Below are 14,487 nucleotides of genomic sequence, written 5' to 3'. Positions count from 1 at the left end.
TGAAACCCAGGGCCTTATGCGTGCCAAGTGAATACTCTACTGACATGAACTGCATTTGCCTAGGCTAATCTGAAACTCATGATCATATTACCTGGACCTCCTAAGTGCTTGAATGACAAGTGTCTGCCACCAAGCCCAACTTCTTTTTCTTACTGTCATACCTTGCTGGAACCCTCTTACGCCGATCTTCCTCCTCTGCTTCAATCTCAACAAACTTCGAGGTGAACACTCATTGAGGGGAGAACAAAGAAATGATAATTCTTTTAAAATGTATAAATAGTTCTATTAATTAGCTATTATTTTACAACGAGGTCTTATTTAGCTCATGCTGGCCTAAAACTTACTATACAGCTGAGAATGACTTTGAATTTCTAATCCTCTTGCCTCTACCTCTCCAGTGTTGGTGTTTTGTCTGGTTTATGTGGAATTGAGGATCGAGTTGCAGGCATCATGCAAGCTATGATATCACTCTCCAAATTGAGCAACATACCAGCCCCAAACACTTTTGTTGTATGTGAAAAATAACTGTGTAGCAGACTGAACAGTGTGAGGAAGACGTATCATACCACAAAACTGTTCTATATTGTTTTTCTCTATTTCTTTTTTGTGGTGTTTCATTTGTTGTCATGGTAGTTTGTTTTGTTTTAGTCTTTTGGATTTTGTTATTTTACAACAAAGATATAATGTTTTTTTTTCATCTAGTGAGAAAAGACTTTTCTCTTTGTATCTCATTATCAGCAGTATTCTTTCTTTCTTTTTCTTTTCTTTTCTTTTTTGAGTCATAGGAAATATTCACCTAGTAGAAGGGAGAAGCCATCAGGAAGATCTAAGAAATGTTCATATGGTCATATGGTAATAGAGAAATGTTCATATGGTAATAGCAGATAAAACTGTAATGTGCTTTGAGAATAATTCTACCAAAGTTTTCTATTTCTCTGATCAAATAAAAATTTAAAAATATTTCTATGTAAATATTTTTTAACTTTATTAGGATAAATATTTTATAGGACTAGATCTTTTAAACTACCAAGAATGTGAGACTGAATTTTTTTTAGCCAAGGAACATGTTGTATATTGCTTTATGCATATCTATTTCTGTATCATTAGGAATTTAAGAAAGCTCACAAGCAGGTTTGAGAAAGCTGAGGTCTTATTCCATCTTCCTTCAAAATCTGAGACATTAGCTTTTTCTTTTCTCTTCATTCTTTGTGTCCTTTAAAGCTTATTTCTGTAGAAAAAAAAAGTTATAACCTTCAAATAGTCAAGTGGCAAGCCAGATTTCCCCTTAAACTAGTCATCTCTTACTTAATACCAAAAGTTCTGGAAAGAATATTTTAGCCTGTCTTCACTAATTGCACTAACTTACTTACTCATTCATTCATTCATCTAGCCCTTGCCAAAAACCAAGCTTTATTGCCAGTTCCTTCAAGGAGGTGGCAATGGTTAGTGTTAATTGCCAAGTTGGTGGAATTTATGATTATCTGGTAAACAGACCTCTGGTAGCACCTATAAAGATTAGTGCCTCTGTGGGATATTTTTAATAATAACCTTGGAATTACAATATAATTATATAATTTCCCCTTGCCTTTTCTTCTCCCCAACCCCTCGTATGTACTCCCTGCCCCCTCAAGCTCATGTTCCCCCCTTTCTTTAATTCTTATTATATATGCATGCTTACACATATATATCAATGTTTACCTATGATCTCAGGATTGACCACCTGATAAAACTAAGAAGCTTTTCCCTGCAAAGACCATTTCTCTCACTCTCTCCATTTCCTACTTACCCATAGCTCTTTGTTTAGTGTTGAGGCCCGATGAGCTTTCCCATTTCCATGTTAGCTATCTTATTTGGACAGTCATGTTGAGGAGACTTTATAGGTATCGAGTCTCAGTTTCACAGCAAGCTTTCGCTTCCTCTGGCTCTTATCATCTTTCTGCTCCTTCTTCCCAAATGAACCCTGAGCTTTAGGTATAGAAATTGTGTTGTAGATGTGTAAGTTGGAACTGGGCATCACATAATATCTTATCTGTATTTTAGTCAGTTGTACTCTTCTGTACTGATCCCCATCTGTTGCAAAGAGACATTTCTTTGGTGAGGGCTGAAAACTACACTTGTCTGTGGGTATAAGGAAAAATATGTGGAATGTAGTTATGAACTATGTTGATTTAGAAAGTGGAAGTTGTAGGTTCTCCTCCAAGATCCATGACTTTTCTGGCCCTGAATTGTTGGTTAGGTTTCCACTACTAGGCATGATTTCTCTCTTGTTGAGCAGGCCTTATGTCAAACTAGAGTATTTTTGGTTATCACCAAGATATGTGTGCCATTGTTGTAGCCTTGTGGTTAGTGCTATGCTGGTTGCTGTTGTGGTTCATAGGTGTCAAAGGTTGATAAGACTATTTATTGTTTACTTTCCTCCCTTGGATGTTTGCATGTGTGGAGGACTAATTTGATAAGATTAATTGTGGGAAGGTACACTCTAAAAGTAGGCAGCCCCTTTCCCTGAGCTTGGGTCCTAGAGAGCACAAAAGAGAGAAAGCTATTTGAACTTAAGCATTCATTGTCCTTTGCTTTCTGACTATGAATGTGATGCAATCAATAATCTCTAGCTCCTATTGCTGTGGCTTCCCTACAATGATAGACTGTACCTTTGAATTGTGAGCTAAAATAAGCCCTTTTATTCCTTGAGTTGCTTTTATCCGGGTATTTTATCATAGTTATAGAAAACTAAGTAATATAGAGCTCTTGACCTCTTATTGGCCAAATGTATCATCTGACTTCCTTCTGCATTTGGTTTCATCTCTTCGTGCATTCAACAAAATTGAACTTCTTCTTGTATCTTGGGTACTGTCTTCCTTTACCATCTTGGCCTTTCCTCCCCATTCTTTACTGCACTTGCCTTTTCCTTCAATGTAAATGTCTTGTGTTCCACCCTCAGCGTTCAGTTCCCATTATGTTACCAGCTTTGCCATGTTGGTTTCATTTATTCCCATAATTGGAGTTATCACTACTGTGTATATGGCTTCTAAGTTTAGCCCTGACATTACCCTAGAGCGAATCTAACCTCTCTAATGCTAAAGGACTCCCTTCCAGAAGTCCATGGAGCTGTCTTCTCTCTACTCTTCATGAGACCTGTTTTGTGGTGTGGTGTTGTTGTTGTTGTTGTTTTCTGTGTTCTCCAAGCTTGAGAATCCTCAGTTGCTCATGTTAAAATGTGTGCTCCTGGCTTTCGACTCATATCAGTTGCAGCTCCCATAGGTCCTAATTGTTTCTATTTGTGATCCCTTATTTAAGCCACACTTCCAAACTGCTAACCCTCTCACTGCCCTCCCTTCCATTTTTCTTGTGTAGTACTGCGCTTTTTTTGCTTTGAATTTAAATATGATTGTGCCTCTGTGCATGGTGGTGCATGCCTGTAACCCAGCACTTAGCAGACAAAGGCAAGGTATTCCTTTCTTTTTTAATTTATAAAGAAAAGAAATTTATCCTGGATTTGTTTTTATATTTTTTTTATTTAAATTTGCAACAAGCTTGTTACACATGTCAATCTCAGTTCACTCACCATCCCCTTCTCCCCGTCCCCCTCCCAACCCCCATCCCATCCCCTCTGCTCCCCAGGGAGGGTGAGGCCTTCTGTGGGGATCTTCCAAGTCTGTCATATCATTTGGAGCAGGGCCCAGGCCCTCCCCTGTGTGTCTAGACTACCTCTATGTGGAATGGGCTCCCAAAGTCCATTCCTGTACTAGGGATAAATACTGATCCACTACCAGAGGCCCCATAGACTGCCAAGTACCCCTAACTAACACCACATTCAGGAGGCCTGGCTCAGTCCCATGCTGGTTTCCCAGCTATCAGAGTGGGGTCCATGAGCTCCCCCTTGTTCAGGTCAGCTGTTCCCGTGGGTGTCTGTAGCCTGGTCTTTATGCCTTTGTTCATCACTCCTCCCTGTTTGCAACTGGATTCCAGGAGTTTGGCTCAGTGTTTCCCTACAAAACACCAGGGACTCTTCATGATTTACACCCTATACTCTAACTATGCCTGTAGCCCTCTGGTCTACACAGATGTTTCTTAGTATGGATTTTTGTCACCTTAACTTACACTCCACTTGTCTCTCTAATGCCTATTCTCCAGTCATCCTTTAGTGTCTTGCTTAGTCTGAGTTGCTGTCCCATGCCATGTATGGTCCCTTCAAGAAATCATTTTCTGTTTCATTGTTAAGTTCCTCTCTTGGAGTACATACCATAGCTTCCTTATGTGATAATTATGTTGTAATTTTCTTTACCAGCCCTTCCTGTCCATTATCCTGTGAGCTTATCAGGGCAGGCATCACCCTTTATCTCTCTAGCCTCAGTACAGTGGCTTCTGGACAGGAAGGTTTTTGTTTTGTTTGGGGAAGTGCTGGCTGAGGATGGAACACAGCTAAGCAGGCAGTCTACCACTGAGCTACATCCACAGCCCACACATGGGGCTTTTAAAATGGCAGGATCTTAATTAGAGTGTTTCATTAGAAGTGATGAAAAAAATGAGTCTATGAAAATGAGTGGAATAGATCTTTCTGTCAGGACCTAGAATCCTATATCTGCCAATGGAGGGAGGCATCTACAGAGAATTTTATATTAACATGGATTGTTTTTCAGTTCTATGCTGGAAATTCTTGTTTCTTTCCTTAGGATGTTAGTACTGTTATATACTAGGGGAAAACTTAAACTGAATTCAATACAAAGGTTTTAGAAAACTTCATTCTTCTTTACAACTTTTAACTACGAAAATTCATCCTTCAAAATGTGTGAATTAGTCACTAGAGCAATGCAATAATTAGATCCACTACTGCTTTCTTATATCAAGTTCATTTAGAGTCCTGTGTAGGGTAGCATCACGGAAGAAGCAAGGACGTTGAGAATTAGTGCAGAATGAATGATACTAGTAGTCTAGTGAAAATACATGTAGCTCCAATGTAGGGTAGTTTACATCCCATTGTGCAAGAGGAATGCAGAGGAAATTCATAGGGGGGGGGGAATCCTTTAGGAACAAGGTTGGAAGAGTATGTATGGATTTGATAGCTACTAGGCTTTGGACCTTAAAGGATGAATTTAATTTCTGTTGGGCCAGGAAAGTGGAGGAAATGGAATTTCAGGCTGCTGAACAGACCTGGCCTTCAGTACAGAAGAGGCAAAGCTTGCAACATGTCAAGGTGTTTGAGATGGAACGAGGGATGAGATCTGGGGTCACCCGGTGAAGGCTAATGCTAGCATGGAGAGCTTGTGCCCCAGGAAGTAACAGATTCACAAGGACATGATAAAATAAAGATCCCTTCCGGAAAAAAAAAAAATAGAGAACCAAGTCCTGGGCTAGAGACCCACAAGGACGTGGGTGGGAAGGAGTGGGACAAGGGACTCCACAGACTTGGTCAGAAAGGGTGAGGACAAGGATGTGTTCACTTTGCTTCTCAAGGTTGAGTAATGGGAATGGCGGCACTCCGCTGAGAGAGTAAGGAAGTCAGAAAAGGATTTCCTTTGGGGAGGTAATAGAAAGAGAAAAGCGGGGAGGAGACCCCTCCCCTTATCTTCATGTGCTCAGGGTCTACTCCAGCGCCTGCTTTAACTTCTTGAATATTCATGAGGAGACATGGGCCAATTTGAAGAGGTTTAAAGGGAGAGTAGTTTGCAGAGAAAGAAAAAAAGGGAGGGTGGGGGAAGGCTAGAGGAAAGGAGGGAGAAAGCAAGGGAAGCAAGGCAGGAGGAGAAAGAAGGGGAATATGAATAGCGACCACATCCAGGGAAGAAAACTTTACCCTTTAATGTGGGAGAAAGGTAAATGAATGTATCTGTGGACAGAGGAAAGTACAAATGCTCCCCCTCTAATACCAGGTTACAACTGGATCCTGGGGACGGCAGAGGGTTAATAGCTCAAGTCCCTATTTATGAGGCAGAGTTTAGAAAGGAAAGGGGGGCAGTTATTCCTGTGAGACAGTAGGTGAACACAAGTTTCCAAACTGCTGCAGTGGGGATTCAGAAGTGTGCCCAGAAGACTTCCTGGCAGCATAATCCAAGTGGGATTGTACTGAACAATAAAAGGGTTCCTGCATGAACAGCACCACATTGTGAATATTTGTGAAACTGTTAAACTAGTGTGGATTATCTCAGTGATGGTTGTCACTATTTGAAGTCTGAAGTAAACTTGCTGTCGAATGTAAAAAATGGTGTGTGAAGGCCAAGGCCGCTGGGCTGCAAGTCCAGCCATCGGATGAATGGACTGAGAATGGGTCTTCTGTTCAGACCTCCCCTTTGGCCCTTCTGAGTCGTTACCATCTTCAGCACTCAATGTGTTCAAGTCATGACTTAAACTTTAAATTGGACTGGAGCTTTTATAGCCAGCACAGAGTCCACCCCAAACCATTAAGCTTGATTGTCTCAGCCCAGTACAGTGTGCATGGCTTTTAGGTGGCATTTTCTATTTCAGTCAAAATACTTCTTGTTTGATCATTGCTTTTCAAACACCAGAAATGCTTACAAATTGCATGAAGCTCAGCATAGGTTTTAGGTAAGTGAGATGGCTTTTTAGAACTGCAGTAATCTGAAGGGAGAAGCCACAGTCGTCTATCTGTGTGTAAAGCATGGCAAGACTACAGAAAGCAGAGTTTGTCAACATAACAAAATATGGCAAATGGCAAAGTTCAGTCATTATTGATTATTGATTCCATTGATTATTTGGTTCTTTTATACCCAAATGGAGCAATCAGAAATAATATAGTTTTAGATAAGAGTTTCTTTGGAGATTTTTTTCCCCGTTTTTTTGTTTGTTTGTTTTGTTTTGTTTTGTTTTTTTATGTTTTTCTGAGACAGGGAGACAGGGTTTTTCTATGTAGACCAGGCTGGCCTTGAACTCACAGAGACCTCCCTGCCTCTGCCTCCAGGTGCTGATTAAAGGATTTGGCCACCACACTCAGCTAGATGAGAGTTTCTTAAAAGTATCAGTCCTAACCTATTAGTGAGTCATGAGTCAGTGTGTCTCTTTACGTGGAAAAGAGTAGCAAACATGAAGAGCATAACAGAATAGAGATTGTCGTTTGCTGAGATGTTTCTGCTAGCTTGTGTGTTTCAGTTAGTTCCTTACTTATAATCACGGTCCAGAAAGTTTGAAAGGCAATGTTTAGATATAAAGCACAGGTTCAGGTGCCAAGCTCACCGTAGCCACTGATACAGAGATTAGTGAAGGCACTTGATTGCAGAGCCCTTTCAGTATGCTACTGCTAGCATAGGCCATGGGTTCAGTGACCTCTGTCACAGTGAGGCTCAGTGAATTTCCTGCATAGAGACGTTGGAAGTCACATATTTATGTGCTTCAGAGTTCTCATCTGCAAACAGGGATAATAACAGCTCCTACCCCATAGAGTTTTTGTGAGGATTCAATGTAAAGTACTTATAATACAGCCTGACACTCAGTAAGTGCCCAATAAATGCCAGCTGTTCTGTTATTAGCTCACCATTTTCCCAGCAGGTGTAAGAAATAAGGATGACTACTACAACTCCCCACAGACTGTTAATATAAAGGAATTGTGATAGTGTGTGGGAAACTTTAAGCCCTTTAAAAGAAAGATGCTATATAAAGATTAGTGGTATTATTAACAAACCGTGGGTTGTACTTTGATAAAAGACTCAATGGAAGTTCTCAGAGTATTAAATCCAGAAAGCATTCCAACCAGCAGTGCTGAATAAGAGAAGTGATGCTATGGAATGAAAGGCATCCTTCAGAGAGGGCTTTGCGTCCTTCTTTTTCCATTTCATTAGCCCACACAAACTTAACTGCTTTTAGGGAAACGTGGCTGGCTCAGATTTGGGTTTGTACTTCCCATTTCTTGGTGACATTGTGGTTTAAGGTTAAGAAGCATAGTATTTCCCCCTCATTCCTCTGTGAGCTAATGAGCAGTCATGAAGGTGCAGCTTTTGTTTTCATCTGGGAGCATGACACATCTGACCTTGTATCTGTTGAGGCAGGCAAGGGTAATGGGACTTGCACTGGCTGTCTCAAATTTCAGGAGCAAAGCAACTAAGTGGTTTGCCCAGCTTTAGCTGTGGCTAGTGGCACATTGCCTATAAAGATGGGATCAGTGTCTTTAACCATACCGCCTCAACATTGGCAGGCATTAGTCTCCATGGTCACTACCTTTGCTTTTCATAGTATCTTCTAGTTCTTCTTGCCTAGATTTTTCTGCATATGTGTTTCTATTTTTGACTAACACATAGTAGTGTATGTTCTTGTAGGAAGCAATGTGACATTTCACTTCATATATACAATGGGTGATGATGAGATTTGGGTCTTTTGGGGAGGGGAGTCTGGCTTTGATAATGTCAAAATCTGTCATTTGACTTAAGCCGTGGCCATTTTACCTACTCAGCTCTAAATGTGCTGGCTTAGAAGAATAATTACATAAAAATTAGTGAAGTTAGTTATGCACATACACACTCTTGATCATTTGAGAGGTATAAATGAGCCTGTGAATAGAGAATCCAGGGGGGAGTTTTATATTCTCTGCCTTTGGTATTCAGCTCAGAAATGGAGAAATATTTGTAGATTTATTAAAATTTTCAATGAGACAAGGATTTAGTGGACTCCACCTTTTTAGGTTGATTACAGAATCAACAGATAAAAGGAAATAGTGTTTTGCAATGGGAATTGAAATGAGAAGTGCCAGTACATATTTTTCTGCTTTTGGCCTACATATGGCTTAAGTACTATAAAATATGTCTTGAATTTTCTGTTTCCTTTTGGTGAAGACATTTCCCCCTTGGATAAGCAGTAAAACGAGCTAATTAGGGAACTAACTGTATTTTTCCATCTCCAGTCAGGTCTTCTCAGAGATGTAGCCTTTTTCTCTCCCATCTGTCCCTTCCACTGCTGTCTCCCTCAGAGCCTTTGACTGTGCTTGGCTCTTTGCAGCACTGCCTCGCTCCTGTACTCAAGGTCTCATCTAGATACCCCTCATAATTTCTGTCTGCTTCAAAAGAATTGAATTGCCTGCCTGCCTATGCCTCATCAATATCCACTCCAGAGCTCGCAACCACCATTCAGTCAGAACTATTCAAAAAATGGCACTAGACCTTACACATTACAAATGTAGGGCTTATGGCCTTATCAGTAAAGCATGCTAATCTGAGTTTAATCCCCAAAACCTACATTTAGAAAATGGAGCATTGTGGTGTGTGTGTATAATGTCATTGATGAGGAGGTCAAGGGAGGTAGGAAGATCCTTGGAGCCTGGCCCAATTGGTGAACTCCAGGTCAATGAGTGACTCTGTCTCAAAAAAGGGGGAGTGGGATTTAAGAGAGAGTTCAACAGTTAAGAGCACTTAAGTGCTCTTACAGAAGACCTGAGTTCATTCCACATCTGATAACTCGCACTTGCTTGCAATACTCAATCCAGGAAATTTGATGTCCTCTTCTGGATTCTGTGAGCACTGTGCTCACATTTACACCCACTCCAACACACACACACACACACACACACACACATTCACAAACACACACACACACTCACACACACATTCACACACTTTCACACACACACTCACACATTCACACACATTCACACAATTCACTCACACACACACATTCACACACACACTCACACACACACATTCACACACACACTCACACATTCACACACACACTCACACACACATATTCACACACACACATTCACACACACATTCACACACATATTCACACTCACACATTCACACACACTCACACACACAGTGTGTGTGTTTGCGTCTCTCTGTCTCTGTCTCTCTAAAACACTGTGTGACTATCTCTGTCTCTCTAAAACACACTGTGTGACTGTGTCTCTCTTTCTCACACACACTGTGTGACTGTGTCTCTCTGTCTCTCTAACACACACACTGTGTGACTGTGTCTCTCTTTCTCTCTAACACACACACTGTGTGACTGTGTCTCTCTGTCTCTCTAACACACACACTGTGTGACTGTGTCTCTCTGTCTCTCTAAAACACACACTGTGTGACTGTGTCTCTCTGTCTCTCTAAAACACACACTGTGTGACTGTGTCTCTCTGTCTCTCTAACACACACACTGTGTGACTGTGTCTCTCTGTCTCTCTAACACACATACTGTGTGACTGTGTCTCTCTGTCACTCACACACACTGTGTGACTGTGTCTCTCTGTCACTCACACACACTGTGTGACTGTGTCTCTCTGTCTCTCTAACACACACACTGTGTGACTGTGTCTCTCTGTCTCTCTAACACACTGTGTGACTGTGTCTCTGTCACTCACACACACTGTGTGACTGTGTCTCTCTGTCTCTCTAACACACACACTGTGTGACTGTGTCTCTCTGTCTCTCTAACACACACACTATGTGACTGTGTCTCTCTGTCTCTCTCACACAATGTGTGACTGTGTCTCTCTGTCTCCCTCTCTCTCTCACACACACACACACACGTGTGTGTGTATACTCTCTTGAGTCTTCCTTTTCACTCTACACCCCTTTCAAAGATTACTTAGAAAATACTTATAAAATATAAACCATTTCAGGCAGGAGTACATCCTTTGGCTAGCAGGATTGAGGCTGGATAATTTCTTCCATTTTATCTTCTACTTTAGCTACCTCTAAGTTTTATTTGCTGTGGTTTTCTTTCTATTGTGTGTGGGTGGGTGGGTGGGGGTTGTTATTATGAAAGTTGTTTTTCAATCTGTTTCAGACTTCTTCAACCAGTATTTATAATTGTCCCCTTCACTCACATTTTCCATACCATTTTTTATCTATTGCAGCACATTATAATTTATAGTAGTGTCCAATTATTATAATTCAAAGTCTTTGTGGCTTTTCTACAAAAGGGGAATCTTGGAGTATGTTTACTAATGTATTTTCTCATTACTAACTGGAACCTCCTATTCTTTGGAATATTATCTATGGAACACTCTGAGTCTAGGATTGAAAGGGTTCTGAATTTCTTCTGCCAAGCCCCTCAAGCAGTTTGGGAAGGTTATAAATAAATTCTCCAACTGGACGTTTTGGAAACCATTCAGTTTTGCTTTGGGGTATTCTAGGCTGACCTATGGCTGGAGAATCTCTAGGTAGATGGTGGTTAGAGGTATATTTTCTTCTTCAGCACCAGTAATTCAGGCTTAAGTTCTCTTGGAACCCAAAAGAGATTATTTCCCATGTATCCCCTGCTTATGTGGTAGCATTTTGAAGGCCAGTCTTCTTTGAAGGAGGGTTCCAGTATGAGTCCCCATCTTGGGTGAGCCCACAGCTTCATGTCTCATCTTACAAACCCCAAGAGGCCATTAAAACTAATTCATTAGGTCCCGTGTTTTTGTTTGTGGCTAATTTGGGGCTTCTGAACATTTATTCCTGTCTCTCGGGTCCGTTGTTAAATTGAAATAAACGAAACAAACCTGTTCTTCTATTATGTATAGTATTGGTGTGTTCATCAAAAGTCACATGATACCATTGTCCAAGCACTTCTGACCCGTGGCCTGTGCACTTCACAGGGTCAAGGATAGCTGTAAATGTATCCCAACACAAAATCATAAGCTTACTTAAATATGTTATGAGAAATTGGTTTTGAGATTTTGTGGTTTTGTGGCAATTCGGTTACACAATTGTCAAGTGTGAACTTTGTAAATGGCAACATTGTTTTGCAATGTCAAAGAGTTGGACATACCAGAGTATCACATTCCTAGACAATCCTCCCTTTTGGTTTGAAATTTAACTTTTCCTGTAGCTGGTGAGACATAAATCTCTTGTTCTTCCTGCTGCTTTTTTTTCTTTTTTTCTCTTCTTTCTTTTTTTTTTTTTTTTTTTTTTTTTTTTTGTTAAAATGTGATTTATCTTGAAAAGAAAAGTCTGTTTTCTCCTGTTTGTTGGGCAGACTTTCTCTAATGTCGACAAGGACTGCCTTTCTAAAGCAAGATTTACAAATCCATAGTGTCATATTTCTCCTTAGTGGCTACATAGCTGTGTTTGTTTAAAACAACTGTCTCATATTTCCATGAAATATACCCTCTCTGTGCCTTAGTCATATCTGATGTCATCTCCCTCCTCCTAATTCAAACATTAAGATCATAGGCATGTTCTCCGCTGCTTAGTGATTACTAAATCTATATGGTTCTTGTTCCCAGCCTGACTTGGTTCAGAAGTGGGCTTGGATAATTTTCCTACCCATTTGGTCTCCTCTCCACCAGTCTGTACTGTCTGGATACAGCCATGATTGTCTCATGTCCTTGCTCTAAGAACTTCTTCTCCTCTCTGTCAGTTTCAATGCAAGCCTCTGTCTCTTCCACAGGGTGGCCCCAACTCTGTATAATTGTTTACTCTGCTACACTCCTGCAGTCAGACTAAGGTATTTGCTAATGGCCATGTATTATTCTCTGAGTTTGGCTGCCATGCAGCCCTTTGTTCCTGTCATTATTGTTACTATCCAAATTCATCTTATCCTTGTAGTGTTGCTCAAATGCCATCAGCATCCCCAGACATATCTGTCAGAAAGTCACCCTGCTGTTTTTCTGGAGCCCACTATCCCTTGTTGTCAAAATGATGTACAACTGTGCCCTCTTCACCTCTTTCTTGTGGAGAACTTCTAACTCCTTACAGATGGTGATATTGTCCTCCTTGTTGTTTTTGCCATTTAATACCTTGTTTACAGTGGGTCGTCAGTGAATATACTAGCATAAACAGATGGAATAAATATTAATCTCTAGCAAGCGTTCCATCAGAATCGCCTGTGTAGGTAGTGTTTATTTAGCATATTTAAATGTTTTAAGTGTACGTGCATGTCTAGTTTTACTCACCGTTTAGAGGCTAGAAATTGTCATTTCTCCACCTTATTCCTTTGAGATGGGGCCTCTCACTGAATCTCAAGCTCACCACTTTTCAGCTAGGCTGGCTTCTGACAAATCCCAGTGATTCTCTTGTCCCTGCTTCTTCCAGTGCTGGAGTTACAGACACCTCCACAGCTGGCTTTTTACATGTATTCTGGGGTATGAACTCAGGTTTTCATGCTTACAGATTAGACACTGAGCCATCCACCTGGCCTCAATTGAACTTTTTAAATAGTTGTTGTATATTCCTGATTGAAACCCCAGGAGGTATAAAACATTATAAAAAATAACTCTCCCTTCCTGTATACTTTACCCCCTTGCCCCACAAACAACCAGTGCATTCATTTAGTGAATTATATGCCTACCTAGTGCTTGGGGAGACCTTGAGTATCCCTTATCCAAAGTGCTGGGACAAAATATATTTCCAATGTTGCTGTTTTCTGAACTGTGGAACATTTCCATAGCATTTATAGACTAAGCATTTATAATATGTAATACTCCAAAATATAAAGTATACTAAGTATGTTATAATTGAAATATTTCTTATTTGGAGCTTTGTGAACTTCCAGATTAGGGATGTTCAACCGTCACAAGCTACTTAAGCCTTTGTCCCCTTTAACCGTAATGGTATCATGCAGCATATAATTTCTATGTCTTGCGTTTTTTATTCACCAGTAGACATTACATAATGAATGGGCTTCTTCACTCTGTTTTGAACTACACAGTATTCTTTTGACTTTGCTATAATGTATTGGTGTTTTCTTGACAACTATTAGAAGGCATCCATTTCTAGCACAATATAAATACTGCAGTGAATGGTCTTACATATTCATCCTTTTGTATATATTTGAGTACCTCTTAGGCTAACTGCTTTGAAGTACAATTACTGTTTCTGCCACATTACACTTTAGAGCAGATATACCAGTATACAATCTTAGTTACAGTGCCTGGTCTTAGCCTCTGCAATGTGTTAGTTGCTATGATAAGCTAAGTGGATAAAAAAATGTTAATTATATTATAGTTGTAGAGTTCAGAAATTGAAAGAGAAAGATGGGGGAGGGAGGGAGAGAGAATGTTTCTGGGCTACAATCAAGGTTATCAATTTAGGACTGCATTCCTTCTGCAGACACTAGGCTGGAATCTGTGTCCTTGCCCTTTGGCCTTCCAGATGCTACCTGTGCTCCTTGTCCTGTGGCTCTTTTGCTTCTGTCACTTGTTCCTTTACTTACCTCTTGTACTCTATAGTCTCTGAGGACTAGGAGGCAGTCCCCAATAATCCAGGCTGCTTTCTTCCTTTTTAAGATCAGCTAATTAGCAATTGTAACTCCTTAATTCAAGTTCCCAGATTAGATGACAGCCATTTGTTTGGGGAGGGGTGAAGGTTCACTATTCTACCTACGATATCAGTTCAGGGTATCTTCAAATCTTTATCTTTTCATCATAATAGGTAAAAATATAGATACATACTTCTTGTATCACATCTAATTGAATGCTCATTGATATGCACCATTATATTCTGTCTTCTGACCATTTCATTTTTAGCCTTGTTAGGTGCAGGCACTCCTTGTTTAGAAGGTCTATTGACTTGTAATGTAATGCCTTTGCCTCAGGAGAACTTTGGACTGTGCTAATACGCTTTT

The 14,487-nt window shown here is 40.3% G+C and overlaps 1 protein-coding gene across 2 annotated transcripts in view; it reads left to right on the top strand.

Annotated features, from left to right (window-relative positions):
• Positions 1-14,487, top strand: part of Mtm1 (myotubularin 1) — a 111,893-nt gene that overhangs the window by 51,895 nt on the left and 45,511 nt on the right. The window lies entirely within an intron of this gene.

The sequence above is a fragment of the Phodopus roborovskii genome, unplaced genomic scaffold (genome assembly GCF_943737965.1).
Source record: "Phodopus roborovskii unplaced genomic scaffold, PHOROB, whole genome shotgun sequence".
NCBI lineage: Eukaryota > Metazoa > Chordata > Mammalia > Rodentia > Cricetidae > Phodopus > Phodopus roborovskii.
Note: the sequence above shows the minus strand (reverse complement) of the source record. Positions and strands in the feature narration are given on the sequence as shown.